Source organism: Lepidochelys olivacea (genome assembly GCF_965140295.1).
Source record: "Lepidochelys olivacea isolate rLepOli2 genome assembly, chromosome: 9".
Taxonomy (NCBI): domain Eukaryota; kingdom Metazoa; phylum Chordata; order Testudines; family Cheloniidae; genus Lepidochelys; species Lepidochelys olivacea.
Window position 1 is genome coordinate 79,710,867 of NC_140419.1, and position 21,434 is coordinate 79,732,300.

Sequence of the window (21,434 nt, forward strand, 5' to 3'; positions counted from 1 at the left end):
TGCTTCAGTATTTTGGATATCAATCAAGGATTTATTATGAGAATTGGTCAGATAATTGCTGAGCTGGATGTGTGCAGGCATAGGTTCATTAATATCTGGAGCAGAGATCCCCCATGATGCAGTGCTTCCCTGCCTTTCTGGTCCCAGAGTTCAGTCCGGTTCTCTGTTCTCCATTATGTATGCAAATGGAGATGTCTCTCTGTCCCATCTTTCATGCAGATGAGGCTAGGGGAGTTGTCTCTGTTCTTCATTCTGTATGCTAATGGAGATGTCTTAATCTTGTCCCCCTTGTCAGGAGGGGTCTAGGTGTGTCTCCCAACACCCTTCACTGCTCTCTGTAAGCCTCTTCTCTGATCGGTTTTGGTTCAAGCAGAGACTGGTGTGTGTGTGTGTGGTGGGGGTGGTCTTTCATGAGTCAGACAGGCTAGATACTGCTCCCTGGTTCCCCAAGAACCCAGAGCTGACTGTTATCACCACTGAACAACTTACCATGGGTTGTGGCGCATTCTCCATCACTGACCATTTTAAATCAAGGTGGATGTTTTTCTAAGAGATCTGCTCTAGGAATTATTTTGGGGGAAGTTATCTGGCCTGTGTAATACATGAAGTCAGGTGGTCACAATTATCCCTTCTGGCCTTTGAATCTATGAAAAAAGCAGTGAACCTACTTTTGTCATCAACATGCTCCAGAACAGTGAAAGTTTGAACACTGAGGAAGTACAGCATTAACACAGCCAGACATGAACAGGGGAGCTCCGAAAGGAGAGAGGTGGTAGGTGATGATCTAGATTCAGGATCCAATTCTGGAGAATGCTCCCTTGACACAGCCTGAGGTGGAGAGAGAGATGCCTATTTCTGAGTCTGATTCAAAGCCCATTAGTGGAGAGTCCTTCCATTGAATTCAGCGGGTTTTCACCCAGGGCCTCTGAGAGAATGGGGGCATTGCTGAATGACTGGTCTTATGAAAAGAATCTGGGGTTGAAATGTATGAACAGCAGGTGAAAATGGATCTCAGTATACTGAGCAAAATCTGCTGGAAATAATAAAATGTACTGAAAAGAAAATCCTTTGAAAGGCAAGCAAGTCTTTAGATGAAATGGAAAAAGGTGGCCAGGATGCTGCACACTGGTAAGAATAAATATGCCATTAGTACACTGCTTCTACTTAGGCCAGAAAGCTGATGCTCCAACATCTTTCTTTGTTTTCCTGAGCCACATCTTGAGAGGTCAGGGCTTAGATACCATCGTGATGAATGTTACATAAATAACCTAAGAAAATGGTTCCAAACCAGCAACTGTTGCCAAGATTGGTGACATATATAGTTATGAAGTGCCCTGAGTTCGGCACCATCACACAGTGCCAGGGAGAGAGCTATTTCAGGATGTTACAGATGTGCTAGGGAGCAGTCAATGAGCGAACAAATGAATCACTCTGGATAAGGAAAATGGAGTCAACAAACCAAGAGGTATGTTTAAGAAGTGGTGACCAGAAGCAAAAGTGACAATGTCTGTGTTTAATAGCAGAAAATTTAGGTGGTAAACAGTGTGAATAGTTTTGAGGAAACAGAAACTGTTTGACATGAAGCAAGCAAATATAAAGCTATTCACGAGGCCATGATGTGTCATTTGCTTCATAGCAGATCATAACTCATTTTGTGGGAAAGCAACAGACTCTCAAGTCTGCAAAGTCAGACAAAATCGACATCTTGTAACTATAGTTTCTATACTATCTTCATGTATATTTCAGGGCCTGAAGATTATTATAACAATAATGTCCACAGGCCCCAATGAGAAATTAGGGCCCTATTGTATTGGGCACTGCACAAAACACAATGGCAAGAGACAGTCTTTACTATCTGAAAAGCCAAAAGAATAAAGAGGATAGGTTAGTTAAAGTGGTACACCATGCAGATGGAGTGATGATGGGCACACACCAGGTTAGTTCAAGATCTTTCTTTTCATGTTTATTATTTAGATTCTTGTTTACTGGGGCAAAGGATGAGGTGAGGGAGAAACAGGCCTCTGGAGCTACTGCTATCTGGTAGCCAGAGATCACTACAACACAGCTTAGTCCAGCAGCACTAACCCTCAAACGTGCCCCATGCAGAACCCATATTGCATAAGCTTCGCACATTGTGACATCGGAGCTGGCTCCACACTAGTTAAGGAATCCCCCATGTCAGAGGAATCTGGGGCTCAGGAATTCTGCCATCACTCTGGCCCTTTTGCACCACTCCATTTTGTAATACCAGCTCCATTCTGCTTCCCATTGTTCCCTATAGGAGTGAAGCCAAGCTGCCCTCAGGGAAGATGGTGGCCACTTATATTTGTATGGGTCAGCATCTTCCCTGAGGGCAGCTTGGCCTCATTCCCCTTGGGAACAATAGGAGGCTTCTAGCAGCACTCCCCTTGTGAGCAGTAAGGGAGGCAGCCATTTTGAGAGAATGTAGTTCTTCATGGAATTCTCTGTTGTCAAACAATATTTGTCATCTGCTGAAGGAAAAGCTTTCAGTTATGAAGGACAACAGCAAAAAAAATAACCATTAATCCTAACAAATTTAATTCTTCAAACTTAGTCAAAGCATGAGATTTCAGTGAGTTTTAACTCTATGGAATACTCCGCATTATTCTGTTAACATAATCTGGGATAAATAATCTGACATGGGTGTTAAATTTCAGAAAGGATCCATTTTAAAATTAGTTTTAGGGTATAAACTAAATAACCAATTTCCTTGTAAATGCTCAGACAATTCCTTCTATACCCAAAGTGTATGTGCTGTAATACATTTTTACATTGAGGAGGAGCTGTACTCTGATGTAACAAAATGGCTGAATCTTTATTTATGGTGCTCATGACCAGAATTCCAGATTGCCCCTTTCCCTAGGACCCTGTTCTGATATATAGACTCAGGTGAACAAGCAAAAGGAGTCCTTCAAAGAGGTATTGCATAGAGGTTCTAGAGGAATTGGTGCAATGGTTTAAGGGATGACCTGGACATCTGAGGTGGACTTAGTTGCAAGTAGCTCAGCAAATCCGCTTCACTGGAAGACTGGAGATGAGGAATGGGAATGGCTTGGGATCAAAGCACTCTCAAACCCTTGTGTCACAACCTACAGGGTCTGAAACAATGATCTAAAGCTCCTCACACCTAATGAACAGGACAAACTAGGCTGCTAGTGTTTCAGTGTTCCACACTGCCAGGCTGCATTTCCACCCTCTGGTATCTCAGTCCACCCAGAGCACATGGCCCAGCATTTCCCAGTTTGCAAGGGCCAGGCTGCAATCACACGTAGATGGATGAATTACTCAGGAAGACAAGTGACATGTACACTTTCTCTCTCTCATTGGCTGTGGAGCATACATTAATTTAGATGGAATATATGGGCCCCAAAAAACCAAAGGTGGTGTTCCATGTTCCTGTCCAATATTAAACAATGCTAACCAAGGTTTGGAATGCAGAGGCCTCAGCTTGCTTACTACCATGGCAAATACACCATTAAAATCATGTTAACCTTTTATTAAGGTGTGTAGAAAAAGGAACACAGTTGACACATTTGAAATGTAAAGGATTAAGTTAAAATGAAAGTTTAACATTGTCCCCTGTTCAGTGATGCTTTAGCTGGAGAGTGTTTTTAGAAGGAAACCCCTCCCTATCGGACAGTTTTTCACATGGTATTAAAGATGGTAATAACTGTTCTTTTGAGGAAGAGAAGAGAAGTTAATTGAGCTGGACTGGGGCTGTCATCGTTAAAGTTTGATCCCATTTCCTAGAATGGAAAGCAAGACAAACACACGTGAGGATAGAGAAAAGAACAGTAAAGATAGAAACTCCAGCTTCTGGAAGAAACAGAGGCACAACATGTGGTCTTATTAGCCACTCTGAGACATGGCAAATTTGTACCAGAGCTAGGCTAGTTAAGGCATTTCTTTTAACTGCCTCTTTCTGGTGGCTGGCTTACAGCAGTGTTGCAGAATACAGTCTTGGCCAGTCAGGAATTAGACAGAAAGCAAAAAGGAGAAGGGTAGGAAAGAGAAGAAATAAGATGAGGAATGAAAAGGACACACAAGGAGGGAGTGACAAAAATCTCACATCCCAAGTGGTATTTGGGATTTAGGTGAAGCCGATGGAGGTGACAGTGTCACCTGCGTCCCCATCTCCTGTCCTGAGCAAGCCAGGCTACTTTTGGGATCAAGACAAAGGCCCAACAATATCAAGTTGGATCCCAGGGTCCCAGGAGATGGTGGGGGTAAAAACGTTGATGAGGGACACTCCTTCCTCTTCTTTCATCCAGCAACTCTTATCTTAGCTTCTTTGCCATCTTCATCCCCTCTTCCCCTCCACCGGAGTCTTTTCTTTTAAAGACCCACAACGGGGTGATGGGAAGAATAGCCTATCCCCTCATTATTTTGCTAAACAATTAGGCCTAATTTCTGACACACCAATTTTGGTCCATTGATTTTCAGTCCCACATTTCTTTTGTTTACCAGGCAGGCTATTAACACTGTCTTTGAGTTCTATCAGGAGGCCTTTTATTTGTGCAAATTCAGTCTGTCTCTCTTTTTCACCTTTCCCCATCAACAGCCATTGTTATAGATTGTAATGTTATGAACTTTTACTTACTTCTTACAGTTGAGCTCACAATTAGACCAAATGCGTAGGCCCAATTAATACAAAAAGCACCACCATGATTCTATTATTTGTTCGCTGCTGACTTTGTGCCTTGTACAGCACCATGTACAATATGAGTACAGGCCCTACCATCAAGATCTTATAATTTAATAAATGGAATGAAGGACATGGAATATGCTGGGAAGCCCAGAGGAAGGAAGAATTTGGAGCCTTTTAAAAACATTGCACACAAGCAATGATCTATAATATGGAAGAGGTGAGTGTTCAGGAAGGTGATGTATAGATCAGTGGTTTTCAGCCTATGCTTCATGGTCTCCTGGGGGTCCAAAGGGGTCCGCAGCTCCATTTGAAATTTTTGTAGGGGTCTGCAAATGAAAAAAAAAGTTGAAAACCACTGGTCTAGATGAACTAGTATGGAAAAGGCATTGCAGGCTTTTGGGGCAGGGCAAGATAGAAGGAGTTAGGTCTTAAAGGAAGGTGGGTGCTGCTGAACCGTTCAATATATAAATATATGTGTGCTTGTGGTGGAAAACAGTGCCCTCAAATAGACTCACTGGCGCATTCTTCTCTTTCCTTCTATCACTTGCTTATGTGTGATTGGGGTTGTTGCCCACAGGTAGGGGCTTCTCTGAATGTTGCCTGTAAACTCTAATGCTGTGATTTTTCAGAGACGTATAAGGAATTTGAATGCCCAATTCCCAGTTAATGTTAAAGGGAACTGGATATTCCCAATCCATGGGCAGCTTTTAAAGCCTCAGCCTAAAGTTTCCATGCACACTAATACAGTCTCAGGCTAGTCTTTTGTTCAGGTTTTTTGGTTTTGATTTTGGTTTACTGGTTCTTCTAGAATCCCATGGCTCAGTGTATAGTCGATGATGTTCAGTAAAAAGATCGCTGACTCACTAGTGCACAAAGAAGGGACTTGCGTTAGCATTGGATGGTTGCTTCAGGATGATGACTGCTTTCTACTGCAGTCAATAAAACAGGAACTTAATTAAATCTAGTTTGTGATTTGCTGCGTTAGTTAATGCTAGTGAAAACTGCTGGATTAACAGCCCTGCAAATGGATGTCCCAAATCTAGCTCCTTTTATATCACATGCAGCAGCACTGAAAGCTACTCCCACATAGCTCCTCCCCATCCCTTTTTGTCTACAGGTAATCCTGGAGTTCAGTCTCCATGGTCCATTCACCCATTGGCCTCCCTGCTTAGCCTCAGTAACTTCTTCACCCACATAGACACACAGCACATCTATCTTTTCATACACACAAACAGACCCCCCCCCAAAAAAAGGCAATAGTGAAGTCTATGGTGGCCTTCCTGGAGTCTCTGACACTTCTCAGGTTTATGTAGTGTTGATTGCCTGATTTGTATGTGTTAGGGTTTTTCCAGTGGCAGGGTGGTGGGAGGCTTTCAGGTAGATGGATGTATCGCAGTTTTGACCCTTACACAGGTAACCAGGCTTTTACAAAGGGGGAAGTAGTTTCTATACGGGGACACCTGCCAACCAGAAATGGGACTGATGGGGCTTGTCTAGAGTGGTGAGGTAATGGGCTCTACAGCGGTGTGATTTCTAAAGCACACTAATGCGTTGCATATTAATCAGTCCACGTAGACCTTACTGATGCGCACGAAGGCTGTGTCTACCCTGCACTTTTGTCGTTAAAACTTTTGTCTGTCAGGGGTATGAAAAACACCCCCTGAACTACAAGTTTTAATGGCAAAAAGCGCCGGTGGGGACAATGCTTCGTCAGTGGGAGATGCTCTCCCATTGACAAAGCTACTGCCCCTCCTTGGAGGGTGGTTTTATTTTATCAGCAGGAGAGCTCTCTCCTGCCGACGAAGAGTGGCTATACAGCGTGCCTTACACTGGCAAGGCTTTCGCAGCACAGATGGGCCACTGTAAGCTGCGCAGTGCCGACATAGCCTATGTGTTCCCGACTGTGCTTTAGCATAGTACTATTTCCAGCAGCGCTGCATTAAAGTGCACCAGCAGAGCGTCGACACAGACCAGTTAATGTACAGCATGCTAGTGCTCTTTAGAAATCACATCCCCATACAGTGCATTACCTCATCGTGTAGACAAGCCCTTAGTCCCACAACTCATTTTGCCTCAGACACTAAACAAACATCAGATGGTAACCGCTGACTCAAATTCATACAGAAAAGCAACATAGATATCAAAGTACAACATTCAACACCCACAGTCGACTCTGCCAGTGTCCATGACCCAGCTGCTCTGGAGTTATGACTTGCTGGCATGTGGTCTCTCCCCTACTAGGATGTAGCTCTTAGTCTTTCAGTCTGGGAATGCAAAAAAAAAACCTAAAAACAGCCCTCGTCCTTCTTCTCTGAAATTCAGTTCCCTTTCATTCTGTTTCCTGATAACACAAATCTCTGACCCTCCACTGCAGCCCTACTGGCATTTTGCTAGATAAGGGTGCCCCAGACAAAGCCAAGGAAAGAGGAGGAGTTCATTGGGTATCTAAGGCATTGGAAGTGGAGAAGGTGAGGGTGAAAAACATGTAGGGGAGACACTGCAACCTTGCCCTTTTTACTCTGCTAGTACAAGCGAGCATAGCATGCTTTGAACTTAAAGAGCTGCAGACATCTGGTGGAAAACTTGAACAAATCCATTAGGAAACACTTCTGTTTTAACGGCTGATATTTTCCCAACTGCAGACATTTCCCCAGTGTTCTTTAGGCATTCTTACATCCACTTTTGCTTATGACTTTAACCTTGCAAAAAGCAAACACTAGGCTGAAGGATTGGGTTGAACTTTCTCCATTCTTCGCTCCTTAAGAAAGGATCCAGCTGAGGTTGAAAAGGTCTAGAGAGGAACAAAGGTTAGAAGTCTGACAGGTCATATACACAACAGTAATGCTCTTACTCTAAAAGTTTGTAAGGTGCTCTAGGAAGCCTCAGAATGAAAGATACTACATAAGTGGATGGTCTACATACAGTACTGTATATCAAGGCTTTCACCCACTGAGTGAACTGAAGTCCCATGTGGCATTAATTCCTGAGGTTAGTGTATTTATCTTATGGCTGTCACCAGTTTCTAAAAAAGTACAAAGTTATATGGGGTAAGAATGCACAGAACAGTATCACCCAGGATGGGATAGATACTAAGTGACTCTGCTACAAGAGCTGGGTGAAATTTGGATAGTCTATTCACAAAGGGGGTGGGGGAGCAGTTTCAGATGGAAAAGAAAAAATTGAAAAAAAGTATACCTTTTGGTGCCAACAGTTTTGAAAGAAAATAGTTTTTTACTTTTCATTTTGAAGTTTACAGGATTTTTTTTTTTTTAAAGGAGAGGCTGAAAGGCACCCATTAATGAAACAAAATGAAAAAACCCACAAATGTTTTAGGACAAACAAAATGTTCTGTTCAACTCAAAAGGACATATGCAATTTTTTGGTTCAGTCACTGGCCCCAAAAAGTCACTTACTCACCTGGCTGTATCTGCTACAGATGAAAATGGACATGATGATAGCGTCTTTTTTTTAAGTGCTGATCTGCTCTGAAATGTGATGACAGTATAACAATAAAGCTCCTTCTTACTCAGATAGGACAGCCACACGGAGCCTGAGCCATCTCTTCTCCTTTTAGTGACAAAAATCTTTAGTAGTGTTTACTCAGGGTCTGATCCTGCTTTCTTTGAAGTCAACGGGTGGGGGGGGGGGCTGGAAGAGGTACTGTGTTCCAGATATAGGGCCAAACTACAACATCTGTGCAATTGCATCAAAGGCAATGGGGGTAGCACAAATGTCACTGAGGACATGATTTGGACATATATAAGTCATCACCCTGGGCAAATGTGACTTTTTTTTATAGAATTACATTAGTGTAACAGCTAGTGTTTAATAATGCATTTGTTCAAGCATATCATGACATTTTACTTGCACAATTCTATATTGGGCACAATGACATGATTGAAGACTTGGCTGAAAAGCCAAACAAAGATCACAAATCATAATGAGTTGGGGGAGGTGTTCAGCAGGTTACCACTGTTATTGGCACTCGTTTCAAGCCTCATTAATGGGCCTGAAGACAAGGGGTGTAAGCAGATAAACAGAATCTTAATGGCATTTGTGGTTGGCACTAAGTTCAGAGGCACTGTAAATAACTAGTGAGGACAGAAAAACAATACAAAGGAACCTAGAGAAGTGAGAACCATGGGCAGGAAAAGGGCAAAGTGACTCAGCTTGGAAAATTTCAAGTTAATATGTTTGGGAGAAATCAGGTGGAAGACAAATGTTGAGAGGCAGTGTGGTGCAGTGGCCAGAACACTGGACTCAAAAATTTGGATTCAATTCTCAGCTTGGTCTCTGACCTGTGTTACCTTGGGTCAGTCATGCCACTTCTATTTTTCCTTCCATCTTTGTCTGTCTTTTTTATTTAAACTGTAAGCTCTTCAGAGCAGGGCCCGTTTCTCACTATGCATTTGTACAGTGCCTAGCACAATGGGGCCTGGGCTCTCTTTTGGGGACTCTACTCATTACCATAATATTAATATCTCATGGAAGGGAGAAATCTAGAAAGCAGTAAGACTGAAACGTAGGAATGATAATGCTCAGGGAAGCAGAGGCCCACATGAGATAATTCCTGGTATCCTCCATTTAGTTCAGGCCACCTCAGTGCCAGAGAGATTGACAGACTGGATGGAGTTCAATACAGGTGATCCAGGAACTGGAAGCGCTGACTTACAAAGACAGATAAGAACTAAATCCACCCCAGTTGCCTAATCAGCTATTATGAAGTGGCCTACATTCTAACCAGTCCTGAAGAGGGTGAGGTCACGGGAGGGGGAAGGGGAGGCGGGGGGGCACACCAAGGAGAGAGACAGGGCATTCACCAACCATATGAGGGAGTAGGAGTAAAGGGATGAAGTTGAAAGAAGGTAAAGTAAGACTGGCTGTCAGGAAGCACATCTTGACAATGAAACCCGTGGAATGTTCTCCCAAGGGCCAATTCACACACATCCAGTTCCCTCAGTGGAAGCCCTCAGTTGGAGCCCCCTTTTAGGCTTATAATTAAAGCTGCATATTGTGTGTATCTTTATGAAAGAGAGAGAACAGGACTGTTCTGCTCTGCTGGGTCATGTGCAGGTAGAAGTTGTGGGGAGACATGGCAAAGGGCAGCACTGAACGGGTTAGGGGGTGGGGTCTGGGATAGTTAGTAAAACTGTCTTCTTGGTGATAGAGAATGGAGTGGGCAAAGGGCTAAGAACCTGGATAAATATTAGCAGATCAATAAGAGCATGAAGCAGACAGGGAGAGTAAAGCCTGTGGCTAAAGAAAATGAATTCTGTGTTTGAGATTGTGGGATCTTCAAAACCAGACTCAGAAATGAGAACAAAATTCTCCCAAAGACTTTTCTGTAAGCAGCAGAAATGGGCAGCTATTCTGGCTGCTGTTTCAAAGCAGCGATTCAGTGCCCTCTCCTGGGCAAAAGGCAGCTTGTGTGCCAAAACCCTTGAACAGTTAAAGTCATGGCTGTTTTTAAAATCATTAAAAAATCCTTGATTCCCTTGACAGCCATGGGAAAAAACAGATGAGCCTGAGTCACAAAGATCCAATTCCAAAACAGATTTGGATCTCACCTTCTGTAAAGTTCTTGATGGTTTAGGTCCTATTTCCTATTCGTGCCCATCTCTACAAGTGTGCATCTTCACCTATTCATAATTCAAATTCAACTAGGTGTCGTGGCCAAACTGTGCTATTAGAATGAGCTGTTCCTCTGGGACAGTGGATACTCTCACATGTGAGAGTGAAGATGGGATGTTGCTACAAAGGAGGATTCAGAGGCTATTTTGTAGCATACATAGGTCACCCTCTGCTGGACAAGAGGTAAAACAACATCTGGGAACTAACTGAGGGATGAAGTAAAATTTAGAGGTGATGTCTTCTAACGCGGAGACTAACAGATCATAAACAAGTTATCCCATCAACACAACCATAGAAGTGAAGGACTGGAAGGGACCTCATTAGATCTAGTCTAGTTCCCTGCACTCAAGGCAGGACTAAGTAAGACCTTGATCATCCCTGGTAGGTGTTTAGAGGTTTTTAAGAACAAGTTAGACAATGACTGAGATTCCACACCTTTCCTAGGCAATATGTTCCAGTGCTTAACTACTCTGACAGGAAGTTTTTCCTAATGTCCAACCTAAACCTCCCTTACTGCAGTTTAAGCCCATTGCTTCTTGTCCTATCCTCTGAGGTCAACAAAAACAGTTTGTCACCCTCCTCCTTGTAACAAACTTTTATGTACTTGAAAACTGTTATGTCCCCTCTCAGTCTTCTCTTTTCCAGACTAAACAAACCTAGTTCTCTTCAATGTTTCATCCAAGGTCATGTTTTCTAGACCTTTCATCGTTTTTGTTGCTCTCCTCTGGACTTTGTCCAGTTTGTCCACATCCTTCCTGAAATGTGGCACCCAGAACTGGACACAATACTCCAGCTGAGGCTTTATCAGCACAGAGTAGAGCGGAAGAATTACTTCTCCTGTCTTGTTTACAACACTCCTGCTAATACATCCCAGAATGATATTCATTTTTTTTTTTTTTGGCAACAGTGTTTCACTGTTGACTCATCTAGCTTGTGATCCACCATGACCCCCAGATCCCTTTCTGTCGTACTCCTTCCTAGGCAGTCATTTCCCATTTCATATGTGCAATTGATTGTTCCTTCCAAAGTGGAGTACTTTGGATTTGTCCTTACTGAATTTCATCCTATTTATTTCTGGATAAACTGGAGAAAGGGTTTGATCATTCTGAATTTTAATCGTATCCTCCAAAGAACTTGCAACCCCTCCCACTATCCACACACTTTATAAGTTTGCTCTCTATGCCATTATCTAAATCACTGATGAAGACATTGTCCAGAACTGGACCCAGGACTGAGCCTATGTTGGATTGGTTGTTGGACAGGTTTAAGCTAATTGTGCAGTTAGTTGTCACTGTGTCTCATTTTGTAACACTCACTTCTAGGATAGCAAGTCCCATAGCAAAACTAGAGCACATGCCAACTTCTGACATAGCAGTGTGTGCAGTGTCTTGGGGAAAATCCCGTCTGAGCTCCAGACCAGGACTTTGGAATAACACAAGAAGCAAGCAGGCCAAAAGGGTATACATGAGTTTCATGCCCTTGCAAAAAGGCAACAGTCTAAATTTGTCCACATGGAATCACTAGCTGTGTATGTGGTGGGGTCACAGCTAACATGAGGTAATTAGATGAAAAGCCCAATTGAAATAATGACAGGTTTCAGAGTAGCAGCCGTGTTAGTCTGTATCGGGAAAAAGAAAAGGAGGACTTGTGGCACCTTAGAGACTAACAAATTTGAGCATAAGCTTTCATGAGCTACAGCTCACTTCATCGGATGCATTCAGTGGAAAATACAGTGGGGAGATTTGTATACATAGAGAACATGAAACAGTGGGTGTTAACATACACACTGTAAGGAGAGTGATCAGGTAAGGTGAGCTATTACCAGCAGGAGAGCGGAGGGTGGGAGGGGGGACCTTTTGTAGTGATAATCAAGGTGGGCCATTTCTAGCAGTTGACAACATCAAGAATTATAACATTCAAAAACCAGTTGGAGAACACTTCAATCTCTTTGGTCACTCGATTACAGACCTAAAAGAGGCAATTCTTCAACAAAAAACTTCAAAAAAAAAAAAAGATTCCAATGAGAGACTGCTGAATTGGAATTAATTTGCAAACTGGATACAATTAACTTAGGCTTGAATAAAGACTGGGAGTGGATGGGTCATTACACAAAGTAAAACTATTTCCCCATGTTTATTCCCCTTCCCCGCACTGTTCCTCAGATGTTCTTGTCAACTGCTGGAAATGGCCCACCTTGATTATCACTACAAAAGGTTCCCCCCACCACCCCTACTCTTCTGCTGGTAATAGCTCACCTTACCTGATCACTCTCCTTACAGTGTGTATGGTAACATCCACTGTTTCATGTTCTCTATGTATATAAATCTCCCCACTGTATTTTCCACTGAATGCATCCAATGAAGTGAGCTGTAGCTCACGAAAGCTTATGCTCAAATAAATTGGTTAGTCTCTAACGTGCCACAAGTACTCCTTTTCTTTTTTCAATTAAAATAGTGACCCGGGGACAGAAACCACAGCCACTGAGGTAGGATGGATACATGCTGTAAATGCTGTGACATCTGACTAATGAATCAATTCTGCCAAACACACTCTATTCCAAGGCATTAGAAACTGAGAGGACATTGAGTCAACTTGCACACAGGGAACAATTCACCTTGAAGCCTTACCACACAGGTAAAACCTATTCCACATCAGGAAACTGAGGCAGAAGGACTAATGTGCCCAGAAAAGCTCGATGTTTAACAAAGATGGCCTCATCCTCTAGGTTTCTCCTATTGTGGGAGTTAAAAAGAAAAACTAAAACAAAGCAACAAGGCAAGATCTGAATCAGTGTCCATGTGCACCTACTAAACAAAGAAATAAGACCTGAGACACATCAGCTCACTATGGATCAGATGAACTAAATGGATCCCAGGTTTTTTTGCAGCAGAGTACCACTGAACAGAGCTTCACCTGGAGTTCAGATCCATAACATTCATGACACATGAATTTCTGCATTGCTACAAATGATTTTAGAATCTCTCCAGCTGCATAGTTCTTTCAAAACACAATCTGTGAAGTCTTAGGGCCATCAGGAGTTCTAAACATCACAGCACACAGGAAAACATCTGAAGAGCATAATTCTCACCTCATAGCCATGTTACTTCATGAACACAACATCACACAAAGTGCACAGTGGGTACAAAAGGGGATTTTTCAGGGATAGTTTTGTACTATCACACAGGCAACCTCAGCCATACAAAAGGCAACCACACAGAAGTACAAAGCTTGGTAGACCTAACGGACTTCTGTGATTGTTGTGTCCCACATTTGGTAAGTATCACACACCTTATTTGACCGCTCTCTAGCAATGATGAGCACTGACCATGAGCAGGATCACACACTACACTCAGAGTCTTGTACTAGCGAGACTTCTGGTCAGTCATCAACCCATACAGCTTGGGCATGATGCTCTAGTACAAAACTTTCACAATTATTTAAATAGCTGCCCAGGAAAGAACAGACCTGCAGTCTGTCATAGAAACTGCAGAAGCTCATGTAAATTTCTTGACCTATGCCATCTGTAAAGCAATGACTCAATAATAGTTATGAGCTGCCACTGGGTCAGACAGCTGGCTGGATGCATTCAGTCATTCAAATGATGCAAGACAAGTATCAGTACAGGTCAATTGCATCAGACTCTGGAATCACAGGAGACATGCTGCTCTACACAAAAGATGAAATCATGCTTGCTCTTCTGTACTACAGAAGAAGAAGGGTGCTCCTTCTTCATAACTCAGCCCTCCAGCCAGGTCACTATAGTCCTTCCTTCCTGAGGGTCACAAAGTCTCCCCGGACAACCATCCTAGGCAATCTGCATGCCACTGTCTGGTCCATGCCATTTCCTCAGTAGCTGGTGGGGAACTTCAGCTCTTCCACTATTCCAAGCGCCAGTCCAGGGACCCTATACCTGCAATTGTAGTCCACTTTCCTTCAACACTGGTTGCTCTTTCCCTAGACTTCTTCCTACTTCTCACCTCTTACCTTCTGACTCCCTAACTCTGTGGGTTTGCTAGCCCAAACGCCCTCCTCCCAGGCAGAAATTGCAGGCTACTTAGCACTATAATCTCCAAACACATCTCCCTTCTCTCACCTTCCCGGCTTTACCCTATCACCCCCCCCCCCCACACACACACACACACACTTCTTTCTCAGCTGGAATCCATCAGCATTCAGGGGATTACTTAGGCCACCTATTGCCCCTCAGCTCTGACCTATCTGGTTAATTAGCCCCATCTCACCCTCATTAACCTCTTCTAGACTGGTGTGAGGGAAAACCAGAGGGGTAGCCAGGGTTGGGCCTGGTTGGGCTGTGGTCTACCCTCTTAGCATGCAGGCCCACCCAAATCTGAGGAGGGATGTAGTGCTGCCACAGCAGCCCAGAGCATCACTTGGGCACCTGAAATCCAGGATGGAGTGTGGGCAGGGCCGGAGCCCCCTGAATCCACAGACTGGGAAGGGGTGAGTTGTCCCAGGCAGGGGGTATGTCTTGTGAGGGTGGGTCTGGGTAGGACTAGTGCTGGGGCCAGAGTGGAGCCAAGCCTGGTGACTAGGAGGATGAGTGGGCTGGGCATGGACAGGCCTCCAAAGACAGGGGGAGCAGCGCACAGTGCAGGATGCACAGACACAGCGGCGCCGGCAGGACAGAGGGACAAGGCCGGCTGGGTGGACAGACACCAAGCCGGATTCAGAAGGGGTGGGTAGAGCTTGACCGCTGGCGGGGTCCCCCTCCTCCTCATGGGCGTGCCCGATAGCCTGTGCGCCCTGGGCAGCCTTGTCTTCTGGTGTCTGAGAGCGGTAAGGGCCGGTTGGAGGAGGTGGGGGGAGGCTGCCCCCTGATCACTCCTGCCCCCGTCCCCAGGCCCCCAGATCCCTCCTGTGCCCCCTCCCCCAGGCCTCTGATCCTTCTTGTACTCCTGATCCCTCCTGCATCCCACAATCTTTTCTGTGTCCCCAATACCTCCTGTGCCCCAGTCCTGTCCCTGTACCCCCAGTGCTAGGCTCTGCTATGCCCCCCAGTTCTGCTGCTTCACTCATGTCCCACGCCCCCCTGGGTCCTGCCCCTTCCCCCCAGCTCTGGACCTTGGCCTCTACCCTTCCCAATCCAGCCTCTTCCTGCCCCTTCCCAGTTTTCCCTCCCCGCTCTGGATAAACTTTCCCTCTTCCCAAGATGGCAAGGCTCAGGAAACCTGTTTTGCTGGCTGGATACCCTGCCGGGGGAAGGAGGATGTAGTCTTCAGACTCTGCTCAACTGAAGTGGGGGTCAGTGCCTATTATCCCCCCTCTGCTCTAAGGGATGTGGGAATTTCAGCCCGAAGGGGCGGGAACCTCTTTTACCCCAGCAGCTACCCACACTGGCACATGCAAATGGGGTCCTGGCCCCATGTGCATGCCCAGCTCAGCAGGTGAAGCCTTGGGTCTGGGGGGACCAGGGCTAGGAAGAGGGCGAGGAGTCAGGGGAGAAGCTGAGCTAACACAGTCTGTCATTGCCCGCCCGCCCAAAAGTTGAGGCCCGTCCAAATTTTCCAATCCTAACTACACCACTGAGGTGAACACCCCATCATACCAAGTAACTCAGGTGAAGGCCTGCAGTATGCCTCCGTGTTAGCTTCAGATGGGTTATCTCAATCCTGAAAGCACCAGTGTAATTGCTGGCTGATGCAGGGTTATAATAATCAACTTAAATCAATCCTCCGATGATACTCCACAATGCCCAACAAAGGCTATGTCTACACTAGCACTTTTGTCGGTAAAACTTTTGTCTGTCGGGGGGTGTGAAAAAACCACCCCCGGCTGACATAAGTTTCACCAACAAAAGTGCTGGCATGGACTGTGCTGTGTTGGCAGAAGACGTTTTCCCGGCGACATAGCTACTACCACTCATTGGGGGTAGTTTAATTATGACGACAGGAGAGCTCTCTCCTGCCAGCATAGAGCAGCTACACGGCTGTAAGGTCCGGCTGTAAGGTCCGTAGTGTAGACAAAGCCAAAGTCGCCTATCTGACCATCAGCCCATTTCTTTCATCTCCCTCAGCAGAGGCCACACTCAGTGAAAGATGTACCTAATGCATGTGTGAATGCAAGTGGGGATACAAACCATTAACTTTAATTGAGCTACAAAACATGAGATAAGAACAATCAGTCTAATTCTGTAGTCTAGATAAGGCCCTTGATGATGTTGATACCTAGCTCTTAGGGACCTTCGAACTGTGGAAGTAAATGCGAGGTCACGCAGGTGGTGTCGGAGAGAGAGCTTTGGATTCTTCGACCATGGGATGTTCCGGGAAGAAGGATTGCTAAGAAGAGATGGGATCCACCTAATGAAGAGAGGGAAGAGTATCTTCGCAGGCAGGCTTGCTAACCTAGTGAGGAGGGCTTTAAACTAGGTTCGCCAGGGGTCGGTGACCTAAGCCCTGAGGTAAGTGGGCTACCAGGAGAAAACACAAGGACGAGGGTGCAACGGGTGGATGGAGCGGGGGTTCCTGATTCATACTGAGAAAGAAGGAAAATCGGCTAGTTATCTTAGGTGCAGGTACACGAACGCAAGAAGCCTGGGAAACAAGCAGGAAGAATTGGAAGTCCTGGCACAGTTAAAGAACTATGATGTGATTGGAATAACAGAGACTTGGTGGGGTAACTCACATGACTGGAGCACTGTCATGGATGGGTATAAACTGTTCAGGAAGGACAGGCAGGGGAGGAAAGCTGGAGGAGTTGCCCTGTATGTAAGAGAGCAGTACGATTGCTCAGAGCTCCAGTATGAAACTGGAGAAAAGCCTGTTGAGAGTCTTTGGGTTAAGTTTAGAACTGAGAGCAACAAGGGTGATGTCGTGGTGGGCATGTGTTATAGACCACCAGACCAGGAGGAAGAGGTGGATGAGGCTTTCTTCAGACAATTAACTGAAGTTTCCAGAACACCGGCCCTGGTTCTAATGGGGGACTTCAATGACCCTGACATCTGTTGGGAGAGCAACACAGCAGTACACAAACAATCAAGGACGTTTTTGGAGAATGTTGGAGACAACTTCCTGGTGCAATTACTGGAGGAACCAACCAGGGACCGTTCTCCTCTTCACCTGCTGCTTACAAACAGGGAAGAATTGGTAGAGGAAGTAGAAGTGGGTGGCAACCTGGGAAACCGTGACCATGAGACGGTTGAGTTTAGGATCCTCACAAAAGGAAGAAAGGAGAGCAGCAAAATACAGACTCTGGACTTCAGAAAAGCAGACTTTGACTCCCCTAGGGATCCCTTGGAAGGCTAATATGAGGGGGAAAGGAGTCCAGGAAAGCTGGCTGTATTTTAAAGAAGCCTTATTGCGGGCACAGGAACAAACCATCCCGATGTGCAGAAAGAACAGCAAATATGGCAGGTGACCAGCTTGGCTTAAAAGTGAAATCTTTGGTGAGCTTAAACACAAAAAGGAAGCTTACAAGAAGTGGAAACTTGGACAGATGACTAGGGAGGAGTATAAAAATATTGCTCGAGCACGCAGGGGTGTAACCAGAACACAACTGGAGTTGCAGTTAGCAAGGGATGTGAACAGTAACAAGAAAGGTTTCTACAGGTATGTTAGCAACAAGAAAAAGGTCAGGGAAAGTGTGGGACCCTTAGTGAATGGGGGAGGCTACCTAGTGACAGATGATGTGGAAAAAGCTGAAGTACTCTATGCTCTTTTTGCCTCGGTCTTCACAGACAAGGGGCAACACAGTATGGGGAGGAGTTGAGCAGCCCTCAGTGATAAAAGAACAGGTTAAAGGCTATTTAGAAAAGGTGAACATGCACAAATCCATGGGTCCAGATTTAATGCATCCAAAGGTGCTGAGGGAATTGGCTGATGTGATTGCACAGCCATTGGCCATTATCTTTGAAAACTCATGGCGATCGGGCGAGGTCCTGGACAATTGGAAAAGGGCCAATATAGTGCCCATCTTTAATAAAGGGAAGGAGAACCCAGGGAACTACAGACCATTAAGCCTCACCTCAGTCCCTAGAAAAATCATGGAGCAGGTCCTCAAGGATACCATTTTGAAGTACTTCGAGGAGAGGAAGGTAATCAGGAACAGTCAACATGGATTCACCAAGGGCAAGTCATGCCTGACCAACCTGATTGCCTTCTGTGATGAAATAACTGGCTCTGTGGATATGGGGAAAGCAGTGGATGTGATATATCTGGACTTCAGCAAAGCTTTAGATATGGTCTCCCACAGTATTCTTGCCAGCAAATTAAAAAAGTATGGATTGGATGAATGGACTATAAGGTGGATAGAAAGCTGGCTAGATTGTCGGGCTCAGCAGGTAGTGATCAACAGCTCGATGTCCAGTTGGCAGCTGGTATCAAGCGGAGTGCCCCAGAGGTTGGTCCTGGAGCTGGTTTTGTTCAACATCTTCATTCATGATCTGGATGATGGGATGGATTGCACCCTCAGCAAGTTTGCAGATGACACTAAGCTTGGGGGAGAGGTAGATATGCTGGAGGGTAGGGATAGGGTCCAGAGTGACCTAGACAAATTGGAGGATTGGGCCAAAAGAAATCGGATGAGGTTCAACAAGGACAAGTGCAGAGTCCTGCACTTAGGACGGAAGAATCCAATGCTCCGCTACAGACTAGGGAACGAATGGCTTGGCAGCAGTTCTTCAGAAAAGGACCTAGGGGTTACAGTGGACGAGAAGCTGGATCTGAGCCAACAGTGTGCCCTTGTTGCCAAGAAGGCCAATGGCGTTTTGTGATGTATAAGTAGGGGCATTGCCAGCAGATTGAGGGATGTGATCGTTCCCCTCTATTTGACACTGGTGAGGCCTCATCTGGAGTACTGTGTCCAGTTTTGGGCCCCACACTACAAGAAGGATGTGGAAAAACTGGAAAGAGTCCAGCGGAGGGCAACAAAAATTATTAGGGGACTGGAACACATGAGTTATGAGGAGAGGCTGAGGGAACTGGGGATGTTTAGTCTGCGGAAGAGAAGAATGAGGGGGGATTTGATAGCTGCTTTCAACTATCTGAAAGGGGGTTCCAAAGAGGATGGCTCTAGACTGTTCTCAGTGGTAGCAGATGACAGAACAAGGAGTAATGGTCTCAAGTTGCAGTGGGGGAGATTTAGGTTGGATATTAGGAAAAACTATTTCACTAGGAGGGTGGTGAAGTACTGGAATGGGTTACCTAGGGAGGTGGTGGAATCTCCATCCTTAGAGGTTTTTAAGGCCTGGCTTGACAAAGCCCTGGCTGGGATGATTTAGTTGGTGTTGGTCCTGCTTTGAGCACGGGGTTGGACTAGAAGACCTCCTGAGGTCTCTTCCATTCCTAATCTTCTATAATTATTCCCATTTTACAGAAGGGAAAATTGAGGCAAAGAGAGGGGAAATGACTTGCCTAAGGTCACCCAGCAGGACAGTGAGAGAGCTGAAATAAAACCTCAGTCTCCTGTGTTCCAGTCCAGTGCTCTATCCACGCCAACATTTATTTTGTGTTGCAATGGTGCTAGGAGGTCTCACTGTGCTAGGCACTGTACCTATATAATTAGTGGGAAATAGTCCCTGCCCCACAGAGTTCACAAGGCAGTACAAAGTACAAGGCAGACAAACGGTGAGAAAAATAAAGTTATGATCCCCATTTTACAGATGGGGCACTGAGGCATAGAGAATAAGAGACTTGCCCATTGTCATACTGGAAGTCTAAGGCAGAGCTGAAAAATGAACCCAGATCTCCTGCGTCCCAGTGCACTTGGGGACCACCTGACTGTCCTTCCAAAAACTCATTTAAAATTATCATAACCACCAACCCATATCAAATACATAGCAAAGTTCTTTATGCATCCAAACCCCTGTTTATCTGTATAAGTTCCACATCCCCTGACTTAATAAACAATGTTTATGCTGTACTGTATTATGTTGCAGTGTTGTACAATTCTATTGCATGCTGGTCTATTGTCATATTGTACTATTGTGTAACATTGTTTTATACAGTTGCATCAGGTTGTATTTATAACAAATTTAAAATACTTCACTGGCACACCACACAACTGTTGCCAATGTGCAAAAAGTGGACAACAGTTACGCAACCGGTATGCTGAAACCAGCGTAGCGTGCTGACCAATATCATCTCTTTGTTGTCTCATATCATCTCTGTGAAAGAAAAGTCTACGGGGAAAATTGTTTCAGGCCATCAAAATGTTTTTTTCAACAAAATTGAAAAGTTTAATCTTCCTTTTATTTTACATGTATATTATTGTATTATACTATATAATACAAAATTTTTAAAATCAATATGAAAAGTTGTTTCAAAAGAAAAAAATTGAAATATTTTGTGCTGAAAATATACAAATAGGACATTTCAACATTGTTGGAAAATTTCCCCCTTTATTTCTCCAAAACAAAATTTCAGCAAAATTGATATGATTTCACAAAGCGTTTCTGTTTTAACAAACTGCATTTTCTGACAGTTCCATCCAAGTTTTTATGATCATCTCTAGTCTCAATGTTTCCTTATGTCCCCCTTCTCTTATATTATATTATAGATTTCAGAGTAGCAGCCGTGTTAGTCTGTATTCGCAAAAAGAAAAGGAGTACTAGTCGCATCTTAGAGACTAACCAATTGATTTGAGCACAAGCTTTCGTGAGCTACAGCTCACTTTGCACCTTAGAGACTAAGTAATTTATTTGAGCATAAGCTTTCGTGAGCTACAGCTCACTTCATCCGATGAAGTGAGCCGTAGCTCACGAAAGCTTATGCTCAAATAAATTGCTTAGTCTCTAAGGTGCGACTAGTACTCCTTTAAATAATAGCCTTATTTAAGGAAGGGACTGTCTTTTTCTTCTGTTTGTACAGTGCCTAGCACAATGTGATCCAGGTGCATGACTGGGGCTGCTAGGTGTACAGTAGTAAAAATTAATAATAGCAGACAAAACTCTTGTTTCTCTGCCAGGTGCAATATATCAAGTATCTACCCAAAATAAGGGCATTGCAGTGATTGGTATTCCCTGTCTGTGTTTAGCGTGACTGTCCTTTTCTGTTCCAGAGGCAGTGCTATATGGCTTAATGGTATCTCTGTCATTCTTGTTTGTGTTCATCATTGTATGTATTATATTTTACTTGGTTGAGGTCAGTGAACGGTGTTGCAATTATCACTGCAGGATACT